General features: G+C 35.1%; 1 long non-coding RNA gene across 3 annotated transcripts in view; it reads right to left on the bottom strand.

The window, feature by feature from the left end:
- The window catches only part of LOC309864654, a 251,154-nt gene extending 245,640 nt beyond the window's left edge, over positions 1-5,514 (bottom strand). For all 3 annotated transcript variants that reach the window (XR_014311666.1, XR_014311667.1, XR_014311668.1), the window contains exon 1: positions 5,425-5,514. This is a non-coding gene — a long non-coding RNA (uncharacterized lncRNA). The remainder of the gene's footprint in view (positions 1-5,424) is intronic.
- Between the last annotated feature and the right edge of the window lie 6,592 nt (positions 5,515-12,106).

Below are 12,106 nucleotides of genomic sequence, written 5' to 3'. Positions count from 1 at the left end.
TTCCTTCTCTCCTTCAACTCCTCCGTAGTTGCTACCAATACTTAAGTCAGAGAATACTGTTCATTTCCAGGTCCCAGTTTTCATCTTAAGTAAGACCCTTACCATCCTATCTGATTAATTGAAGAACCATTTCTAACCTGGCTCTTCTGAGCTCAGGCTCTTCTTAACAGTTCATATTGTTTATCATTGCGATCCCATTGCTTCTCGGCCTCTTGGCCAAGATCAAGTGTATAACTGCCATCCTTTCCGATGGCATTCATCATATCAATTTCTCTTCTATAGGAGAAGCTTGATAACTTTAACTTTTTTGATAAAGGTAACATTAAGTGGCTCCCCTCTTTGTCAGTCTATCAACATTAAATTCAACTTCATTTTTCACTCTATTTTTTTTTTACTACAATTCTACCCTCAAGCCTTATTCCTAAAATGTAGTTTATGGACTTCCAGTTTAAAGAATACTACTTTATACCATGTGTTCAACAACTCAGTATGCTAAAACTATTGAAATGACCAACAAATTTTAAAGATAAAACATGTATCTATGTTAGAATATATGGAAAGTTTCCTTTAAAAGATAGAAAACTTAACAGTTTCTATAAAATGCGATACATGACAGGTCAGATGAAGAGCTATACTGAACACAATTCATAACAGCCAACAGAGGATTGAAGAAATTAGTATGTCCAGAGAATTTGAATGACATGATACTAAGGCTAAGAAAGAAAGAAGGAAAGAAGCATAGAAAAAAATGGAGGAAGAGAAAGCACAAACTAAGATCACAGAAATAAGTAAATAGACATCACTAATCACAATATTTATGTATATAGACCAAACTTGCCAGTTAAAAACATAAATCTTAAGGCTGGATAAACAAAAATTCAACTATATGCTCTGTATGAGAGACACATCAAAAATATAAAAGCAGAACATGACTCAGAGATCTACCCAGCAAATAAAAGCCCAAAGAAAGCTGGGAAAGCTATATTAATGTTATAAAAATAGTCTTTAAGGTTAAAAAAAAAAAGCCATTATCAGGAAGAAGTGGTGATACTACATGAAGAGTAAAGTTTTTTCCAATAAGATTTAACAATTAGTTATGTATTATGAACCTACCTCAAATTACATAGTGCAAAACATTCAAGAACTACAGAGAGAAACTGACAAATCATCATCATAAAATGAAGAATAAACATAAGTTTCTTGATTATCCATTATTCAAGCAGGAAAAAATCTATAAATATCTAAAAAAATCCATTAAAAAAATCGTTGGACTACCAATCTTGACTTAATGGATATATAGAGATAGAGAAATTCCATATTTTCCTCTCAAGTACACAAGTTACATTTACCAAAATTGAGCACATTAATCCATAAAGCAAAACTCATTATGTATGCATATGTCTGTGTGTGTAATGTATTCACTATATCATATAGAGAGAATATATATAGTGTTTATATATATGTATGGATTATATATTCCCATATACATATATATATGAAGACTATATACTATATATACTCTATATACTCTTGCCCTCTAGCCACAATGCAACTAAATCAGAAATTATTCGAGATAAACTTTTAACATTTTCTTATGAAAAAGGTCTCTCACACACAAGAATAAATGTAGTATATGGAATGTCTTTGTATCCTTCAGTGGTCTTCAATAATCATTCAACTCCTAGTCAATCTTTTATCACATATACACCTACTCCCGTCTGAATTTTTCTGAAGCAGATTCACTCCATAAATATTTGTAACTCTATTTATAAGGGACACTTTTAAATAACCATTATACCATTATATATTTTTTTAAGTATACAAAAGTTCCTCAAATATCCAGTGTTCAAGTTTTCCTGATTATCTCATTTTTTTTAATTTGTTCAAGTCAGAATCCATATAAGAATCACAAATTGCATTTGGTAAGTGTCCTTGAAGTCCCAAATAGATACATTATTAAAACCCCATACAACAGAAATTTTAAAACCACACTTCCAAATAACTCATAGGTCACAAAAGAAATGATAATGGAACACTGACAATATTTGTAACTGAACAAAGAGAAAAATATCAATGTAGCTAAAACTTTGAAATACAATGAAAGCAGTAATTGGAAAAAAATGTTTACCCTTCAATGTTCATAGTAGAAGAAATATTGGAAATTAATGATTTGAATATTCAATGTAAGAATTTGGTCGGGGGGAAACAATCAATATAAACAAACAAGAACAACAGAATAGGGGTGCCTGGGTGGCTGAGTGGGTTAGGGCCTCTGCCTTCATCTCGGGTCATGATCCTGGGGTCCCTGGGATTGAGCCCTGCATCGGGCTCTCTGCTCAGCGGGGAGCCTGCTTCCTCCTCTCTCTCTGCCTGCCTCTCTGCCTACTGTGATCTCTGTCTGTCAAATAAATAAATAAAATCTTAAAAAAAAAAAAAAAGAACAACAGAACAGAAGAAAGAAACAAAGAAAAGAATAGATTACTGAGGAGCGCTTGGGTGGCTCCCTCAGTGAAGCATGTTTGTTTGATTTGGGCTCAGATCATGATCTCAGGGTTATGATCTCATGGTGGTGAGATCAAGCCCCATGGTGGGCTCCACCCTCAGCAGGGAATCTGCTTGAGATTCTCCCTCTTTATCTCCTTCCTCCCCTCTCCCTGTGCATGCTCTCTCTCTCTCTCTCTCTCTCTCTCTCTACATATATATATATACATATATAAATCTTTAAAAATAAAGATAGATTATTGAAATTAAAGACCAAAGTACAACATGGGATCAATGCAAGGGAATAAAGATAGCTCCAATTCTTTGACACTCATTCCTGTGATTGGAGGGATCCATTTCCCCCACCCCTTGAATCTTTGTTCTATGACTGCTCTAATCATATGGCAGAAGTGATGTTTTGCCAGTTCTAGGTCTAGACTGTAAGAAAACTTGTAATTTCTACTGTCCGTTTCTATGTACATTTTCAGAGTTCTGAACTGTAATGTAAGAAGGCTCCATACTCTGTTGGAGAGGCCATGTGGCAAGGCTCTGTGCTGCATAGGTGGAGGGAGAAACCCATCTGAGCTTAGCCTCCTCAGTTTCCTTGCCAAGGCATCAGGCACCTGAGTGATGCAATCTTTTTTTTTTTTTTTTTTAAGATTTTATTTATTTATTTGACACAGAGAAAGAGAGAGAGAGAGAGAGAGAGAGAGAGAGCACAACCAGGGGGAGCAGCAAACAGAGAGGAAAAAGGAGGCTCCCCGCTGAGCAGAGAGCCTGGCATGCGTGCAGGACTAGATTCCAAAAACCTGGGATCATGACTTGAGCCAAAGGCAGATCCTTAACCGAGGCACCCCCTGAGTGAAGCAGTCTTAGACTCTCCAGACCACACCAACAACCAACAGAATACCACCACATATAGCCAGTCAAGACCTCAAGAAGCAGAACAACAACCCAGGCAAACTCTACCTGAGTTCTTGACTCACAAAATCATGAAATAATGACATGGTGGTTGTTTTAAACCAGTCTGTATTAAGGATAGTTTGTTACACAGTAAAAGATATATGATAGCAATAAATAAAGCTGAAGTTGGCTCTTTGAAAAGACTAATAAAATTTGTCAATAATCTCTAGTGAGATTTTCCAAGGGAAAAAAGAATAAAACCAAGAAAACTAAGAAAAAATACATTAAGAAAAAAAGAACTGTGTATCAGACTATGTAACAGAGAGATGATTAGATTCAAGCCACCAGGCAGAATCAGGACAATCTGATGTGGCAGAACGAGCAGTTGGTTGAGATACATATTCTTCCACCAGCTAACTTTGGGCAAGTCATTTAAGTCTACTGGACCGCAGTTTGATTACAAAATAAAACAAAACAAAAAACTAAAGCTCCTTCCATAGGTTGATTTTTTGATGTGACGTCTCAGTGTATGTTTAGTCCCTGCTATTTAGAGGGGTTGTACTTAAAAAAATGGTGGAATATAGAACAAGGAACAAAGTAGAATTCAAAAGGGAACCAACCATCATGGCTTCCTCTCTTTGCTTAAGATGGAAAAAAAAAGTGGAGAGTGACCTTTTTTTTTTTTTTTTTTACAAAATTTTAGTATGCATATTCAGGACATTCTCATGGTAATAAAGTCAATAAAAATGTGTTTGAATTAAATTAACACAAACACACTGAAAGTCTTTTTCCCAGTACAAAAAGTAACCACATTAGCGGTTTGATAAACAGAATGCCTATAATGAAAGAACTAATTTTTACTCTTACATGTCTATAAAACACTATATAGTAAACTCTAGTTTTTAAAAGATTTTGCAAGATTTTGGGACTCATACAAATGTCTTGTGCTGTGATATGATGTGGAGTTCAAATGGAATTAAGTACTTATCAAAAACATGGCCCCAAGTTCTACTTTGCTCTACATTTTTCAACAGTAACTTAAAATTTTTCCAAGACTTGAGAAACTATTTATGTCTTTCTGAGAGTTATTTAACATGGAATTTAGCTAATGAAGTTTTGTAGTGTGTTAAATATCTTTCTGATATTTTGGAATGATTTTGAAACATATGGATAGAGGGGGTGGGAAGGGCCATAGTTCTATCAAAATGTTCTAGCTTGTTACCTTAGATAAAATTAAAAGCTACATGTTATCACCTTAGTTTCTGGTGAGGAAGTTTATTAGTTTAAATGCCTTTTCAAATTCCAAAATAAATTCAACTCTGAAATTTATTGTATAATAAAAATCTAGACAAATTGACATAATGAACAGGTTACAGGCTCCAATGGAAAGATTTAGTCTGTCTAAAAAAGGATATCATTAAAATTTTCTTATTTTATTTTAAATTAGCAAAGCCATTTCACTTATTTAGTTGTTTTCTAATTAGGATAAGCATTTGCATGCTAAAATAAACATTTATGGTTTAACATATACAGTATAAACATGAGAAGCATCATACCCATTAATAGATACAGATCAATCTTTTACTTTCCCACTCTGAAACATATAAAAACATCTTTAAATAGATATAGCTATATAATATGACATATTTATGTAAGAGTTCACATTCTTATTAAAATTAAGATTAGGACATCAATCATATTCGTTACCCATTACTATTTCAAAAAATGAAAATAAAATCCCTAGCTATATGCTTTTTTAAATTTTCAAGTGTCCTCTTTATCTTTGTGAGCTAGCTAGTTACCTATCACAAGGCATTAGTAATTCCTTTCTTTCCAAGTTATTTTTAGGGTGTTTTTGCTTTATTAAGATGTCCACCAAATGCTAAAACATTAAATACTGAGTTCCCTCTTCTATGTCTGCCCCACAGAGAGGAGATTTCTTGCTTCAAACCTCAGTGCACACATGTAAACACAATTACTCAAAACAAGGCAACAAGTGAGAAGCAGGGTTAAAATAAGAACTCAGACAATCTGACTCACAATCCAGCATTCAACTCCCTATAACTTGCTGTTTTCCTTTGTCCTCTTTGCTGTGAACCAAGATACTTGTTCTTTAGCAGGGTGTTTCTGCTGCAAATCCAGTTGCTACTGCATTATGCAATGAAGTCAGAAGCCTGAGCTTGTGACATCAATATAGGTTGCTATGGTAACTCTTTCCATAAGTATTACAGGTTCATTGTAGGCTCAAAAAAGAGGACTTCAGCACAGTAGCAAAATAGCTGGCATTAGTCAGCCTAAATTACAATAATAACTGATGCAAAGAAATGTTTTTTTACTAGCTATAATAAATACAGATTTTTATATTTATGTTTTGTGTCATTATCAAAAGTCATTTTTCAAATATATTAATTTTTTTAAATGAAATTCTCCATAGAGATAACATTGCTACTGACCTTCTGATATAACAGATCCAAAGATCCAGGAAGAAGAGAGTCTCGCTGTAACACAGCTTATTATTCCATGCCTTGTGTCATTCCAGAAGTCAAGTAATGTTATGCATTATCTGTTTGGAATTAATTCATAATAGTATGATTTAAATTGTTGTCAGATTACAGAAATTATAAAAAGGTTTCAAGGAGTTGCACGTATGAAAGCAATTTTAGGTGAGAAGTTTTCCCAGGGAATGTGTCCATTTTTAACATAACAATAGTAAAGATCACTTTTTATTGCACCTGCTCACCCTTATTTTCCTAGAATATTTTTTGCCAGTGCCTCAGTTCAAATGATTAAATCCACCTCCCTGTGTAGGAGACATTTAGAAAGATTCTTTTACCATTACATTTTTAAAATCTAAATTCGAAGCACAGGGCTGAGTAATTACAAAGGCTGAATTCCTTTCTTCCGTAGCTCCTTTTTGTTTGCTTATCCCCCACCACCATCAGCATCATGAGGAACTCAGTTCAGTTCTGCAACCATGCCTGGGCTAGCCATTGCTGTTACATGTGCTAGGTTTCAGGTATAAGATATGTAAGACAGTCCCTTCCATGAAAAGCTCAGGCAGGTAACAGCAACATCAATCGTAGTATTTACTGAGTACCTGCCATGCCAGACACCATACTAAGCACTTTCTGTTCATTATCTTATTTAATCCTCACCCTACATTGTGGGAGAGAGGAACTGTTTTCTCCCCATTGCCCAGATTAAAGAACTGAAACTCCAAGGAAGAGTCACTGATCTGAAGTCACACCTGTAGTTAGGAACACTGTTGCCATTTTATTTTAGGATTAACAGACTCCAAATATTGGTGTTCTAACAGAAATTACAATAATTTCTTGTTACCATAGTAAAAAATGGAAACTGGATCATAATCCCACTGAGCAAGGACTGCTTGACATAGAGTTCACTGAAGCAGAAAGCAGATGAGAGTCCTCGTGAACACTTTCCATGATGGGCTTTTCTGTTTCTGTAACACTCAGCAGTTTAGAAAGAATTTGCCTGAAGACATTGTTATTTCCCCAGGGTTATAAATGAAAATCTCTCTCAAAAACATTGGTTCTATCCCTTTCCTTAGATGGCTGCACTGATATTCTAACATGCTCCAAGCTACTATACTATCTTGAGATCAGGTAAATATATTAGCACCTTAATGTGTATAGTGTGTCGTATTTTACAAATGCTACCAAACATTCATCCATTCAGCACAAATGTATCGAGCCACTATTACGAGTCAGGCACTGTGTTAAATGTTAGATATGACCCTACAGCAAAAAGTTAAAATAGTCTCCAAAGGAAAGGAGCATGTAGTCTTAAAGGAGAGAAAGTCATCAATCAAATAACAACAGAAATAAATGTAAAATTGGAACTGTGTCCGGAGAGTAGAAAATAAGAAAGTCTGAAAATAGATAACCCAGGCATTCAACCCTAAATGATATAAAAAGAACAGAAGAAACACAAAGAAGTAGAGGGAAGAAACGAAGAAGAAAAGTAAAGCCAAAGGAAATGTAATACAACATACAGCAGGACTATTAGCAAAACCAAACCGGCTCTTTGAAAAGATCAATAAAATGAACAAACCTCTGGCAAGATTGCTCAAGAAAACAGACAAGGCAAAGGTAAATAACATTTGAAATAACATAAAGAACACAGAGACACAATCAAGATTTTAAAAGAAATAAGATCAAATGATGTTTATGCTAGTACGTTTGGAAGCATGGATAAAAAGGACAAACAAAACTGATCAAGAAGAAACAGGAATTTGGATAGACACAGACACTGAAGAAATTGAGTTATTATGGGTCATATGTCAGTGCTCTTTGCATCATTTGAGGAGCCACCATATTGTTTTTTGTAGTGGCCGCACCAGTTTCCATTCTCACAGGAGTTACCTTTTCTCCACATTCCCGCCAGCACACGTTACCTCTTCTCTCTTTGGTAAGAGCTGTTCCGACAGGTGCAAAGTGATAGCTCATTGTGGTTTTGACTTGTGGTTCCCGGATGATTAAGGACATTGAGCACCTTTTCATATACTTGCCAGTTTGCATGTCCTCTCTGGAAAAAGGTCAGACCTGTTCAGGTCCTTTGTCTATTTCTTTATATTATTTGGTTTTGCTGCTGCTGCTGCTCCTGCTGTTGTTAGAGAGCTAGGAGCTCCTTATGTATTTTGGATGTTAACTCTTTATCAGAGAATGGCTTGCAAGTATTTTCTTCCCTAGGTTGCCTTTTAATCTTATTGATGACTTCCTTTGCTATGCAGAAACTTTTAAGTTTGATATAGTACCATTTGTTGATTTTTGCTTTTGTTTCTTGTTGTTTTGGTGTCATATACAAAAAAAAAAAATTACTGAAACCAGTGTAGATCAGCTTTACCTCGTTTTCTTTTAGGAATTTTACAGTTTCAGGTCTTAAATATAAGTCTTTAATCCTTTTCAAGTTAATTTTTGTGAGTAGTATAAAATAAGGGTCCAATTTTATTATTTTGCTTGTGAATATTCAGTTACCCCAACACCATTTCTTGAGGAGACTATCTGTCCCCCTTGAGTATTTTTTACTATCTTGACAAATATTAGTTGACAATATATGGATGGATGTCTTTCCAGACTCTTGATTCTGTTGCACTGGCCTATGTGTCTGCTTTTTTATGTGAGTATCATTCTGTTTCAATTACTACAGCTTTGTTATATAGTTTGAAATCAGGAAGTGTGATGCCTCCAGCTTTGTTCTTTCTCAAGTTTGCTTTGGCTATATAGTTTTCTGTGGTTCCACCTAGATTTTAGAATTATTTTTTCTTTTTCTGTGAAAAACATTGGAGTTTTGATAGGATTTGCTTTGAATCTTTTGATGGCTTTGGATAGTATGGACATTTTTAACAATATTAGCTCTTTTGATCCATGAACACAGGATGTCTTTTTATTCATTTGTGTGTTCTTCAATTTCTTTCATCAGTATCTTAGAGTTTTCAGTGTACAGAGCTCTTACCTCCTTGATTGAATTGATTTCTAAGTATTTTATTCCCTTTGATGTTACAATGAATGAGATTGTTTCTTTCTTTCCCGGGTAGTTTGTTGTTAGTGTATAAAAACACAACTGATTTGTGTGTGTTGATTTTGTAACTTTATTGAATTGATTTATTCTATGCATTTTTTGTGTGTGTGGAGCCTTTAAGGTTTTCTGTATATAAGATCGTGTCATCCATGAACAAAGACAGTTTTACCTCTTCCTTTTCAATTTGGATGCTTTTTATTTCATTACCTTGCCTGATTTTCTGACAAAGACTTCCAGTACTATGTTGAATAGGAGGGGTAAGGATGGGCACACTTGCCATGTTCCAATCTTAGACTAGAGGAAAATCTTTCAGCCTTTCACCATTGAGTGTGATGTTAACTATGGACATGTTACATATGACCTGTAGTATGCTGAAGTTCATTCCTTTTATACCCACTTTATTGAGACGGTTTATCATGAAAGGATGTTGAATTTTCTCAAATGTTTTTTCTGTTTCTTTTGAGATGACTATATTATTTTTATCATTCATTCTATTAATGTGGTGTATCACACCATGTTTTGCTGGCCTAGAGCTCCTTAGAGAATGAGAAGTGAGCCTTCTGGAGCACGCTTCTGCATTTCAAAAACTCTTTACTTCAGAAAATTCCAAACACATACAAAAGTAGAGCAAATAATGAAGCACTGTGTGTCCATCACTTAACATCAACAATTATCAATATTTTTCCATCGTCTTTTCATCTGTCTCCAACTTCCTGCCTCCCCAATTCTGCCATCCTTTCATTTCCCTGGAGTATTTCAAAGCAAACCTACCCATTCTATAGGAGAAGATACTAGCAAATGACATCAGGTAAATGGCTAGTATCTAAAATTTATAAAGAACTTACCAAACTCAACACCCAAAGAACAAATAGCCCAATCACGAAATGGGCAGAAGATATGACCAGACATTTCTTCAAAGAAGACCTACAAATGGCCAACAGACACATGAAAAAATGTTCCGCATCACTTGGCATCAGGGAAATACAAATCAAAACCACAAGGAGATACCATCTCACCCCTGTCAGAATGGCTGAAATGAATAAGTCAGGAAAAGACAGATGCTGGCGAGGATGGGGGTGTCATGTTAGTAGAGCCAATTCATAATTTAAAAGGTTGGATCAAACTTCTATCTGTGATTTTATAGCCTCATGGGGAATGTCTGCAAATAATTTTACATGGATATTACATTTTGTGTTTGTTTCCTAATTTGTTGCCATCATTTGCTAAAAGAAGGTTAATATGTTTTTCTGAAAAGAACATTTTTCTTTCTTCCAGAAAACTTACACCTGATTCATAAGTGACCATTTATACTTTTTATTCTGGCTCCTAGGTCACATCTAGATACTCAGAACAGATTGTAGACCCATCAGTTTATACTCCAAATTCACATTAAAATGTTCTCAAATATCAAGAAAATGTTTTTATTTTAAGAACAATCAGCAGCTCATCTAATTGCTAACTTTAAGGGGTCTTTTGGTAAGCATGGTGGAAGATCCTTATTTGAGGTTTTGTAAAGAAGATAAAACATAACATGAATCATATTTGGGATCTACATTCATAGCCACATTACCAAGGAGATACAAAACTAAAAACTTAAACATTTACTATGTTCTTGTGTAAACTGAGAACGTGAGTAAAATGTATCAGTGTTTAACACAACAATCTCCTGAGGGAAAAGGTCATACACAAATGTGCTGAAGTGGGCTTATTTTTCCAGGGAGGAAACTTTATGGGACTTGATGGACATTCTGAGCCAGCAGAATTGTTACTCATGTGCACCCTCAGGAAGAAGCATGATTTTTAGCAAAATCTAGCAGAGTCACTGATCCTGTTCCTGGACCTGATATTCTTGCCTTCCTCTCTTTCTGCCTTGCTTCTTCTTTCCTTCCTTCCTTTTCAGTATAAATATGTTTTTTCTATTATGGTAACACAGGTTTGGAGTTGTAAAGAAGCCTCATTGTCTTGTTCCTAAGTCTGACAGAATAAAGGAGCATCATGAAGCAGGCATCCTGTCTCTAATTTTCTCAATTCTGAGTAAAAATTTAGCAACATCAAACTTTGGTTAAACACTGATTTTGAAGTCAAAATAGCCCTTGTTTTAAACTGACAGATCCTCTTACTACCTGTATATAATTTCAGGAGCAGTCCTTAGCTACTGTATGCTTCCTCACCTACAAATGAAGGATGATCATTGTACCTCCATCACATGGTCTGAGAACAAAAACAAAATAAAACAAATAAATAAACAAAGGTGGTACCTGAAGCAGATATCTTAGGGAGAACCCACTGGTGAATATTTAATAAATGCAAGCTAGTAATTATGCTTATCAAGAAAACAATTACAGGGGCACCTGGGTGGCTCAGTGGGTTAAGCCTCTGCCTTCAGCTCAGGTCATGATCCCAGGGTCCTGGGATTGAGCCCCACATTGGGCTCTCTGCGCTGCAGAAAGCCTGCTTCCTCCTCTCTCTCTGCCTGCCTCTCTGCCTACTTGTGATCTCTGTCAGATAAATAAAGAAAAAATATTTAAAAAAAAATAAAAAGAAAACAATTACATGACATTCTGGAAAACTCAGAAAACTCTGGAAAACTATAGCAATGGTTAAAAAGATCAATGGTTACCAGGGATTTGGAGGGTAGAGGAGTATTAGGTGAGCATTGAATACATGAAACACTTTTTGGAAGATGGTAAAACTCAACTCTGTATGATAATGCAATGGTGGATATATGACATTATATATGTCAAAATACCTAGAACTTTTTAACATAAGGAGTGAAACTTTCTGCATGCAATTTTTTTTGAAAGCTATTTTAGACGTCAGGGTATCACAAGATGGAATGTAGAATTTGATAAAACTACCTATATTACAACTGTGTGAAACAAATCTAACCATACAACAAATATATGAAGCAACCTTACAAAAGGGGGCAAAAGGTAACCTAAGTAGTTTTGGAAATGAATGGAACCTGTGAACTAAAAGCAAAATAAACTATATATAAGTACTTGGGCAGGTTGATAAAGTTATCTCTTTTGGGTATACAGTTAATTTTGATACTGCTGTACATATACACTGGTATTGGACAATTAAGTAACTGGGTGCTGGATGTTGGGAACCAGGTCTCTCAGTGTTGCAGTGGAAGATTACAGAGAGCAAGAGAGGAGGCTAGAATGAGCCATGTGAT

Source organism: Mustela nivalis, assembly GCF_964662115.1.
Source record: "Mustela nivalis genome assembly, chromosome: 5".
Classification (NCBI taxonomy): domain Eukaryota; kingdom Metazoa; phylum Chordata; class Mammalia; order Carnivora; family Mustelidae; genus Mustela; species Mustela nivalis.
The sequence above is the reverse complement of the archived record's forward strand: the minus strand, read 5'-3'. Positions and strand labels throughout refer to the sequence as shown.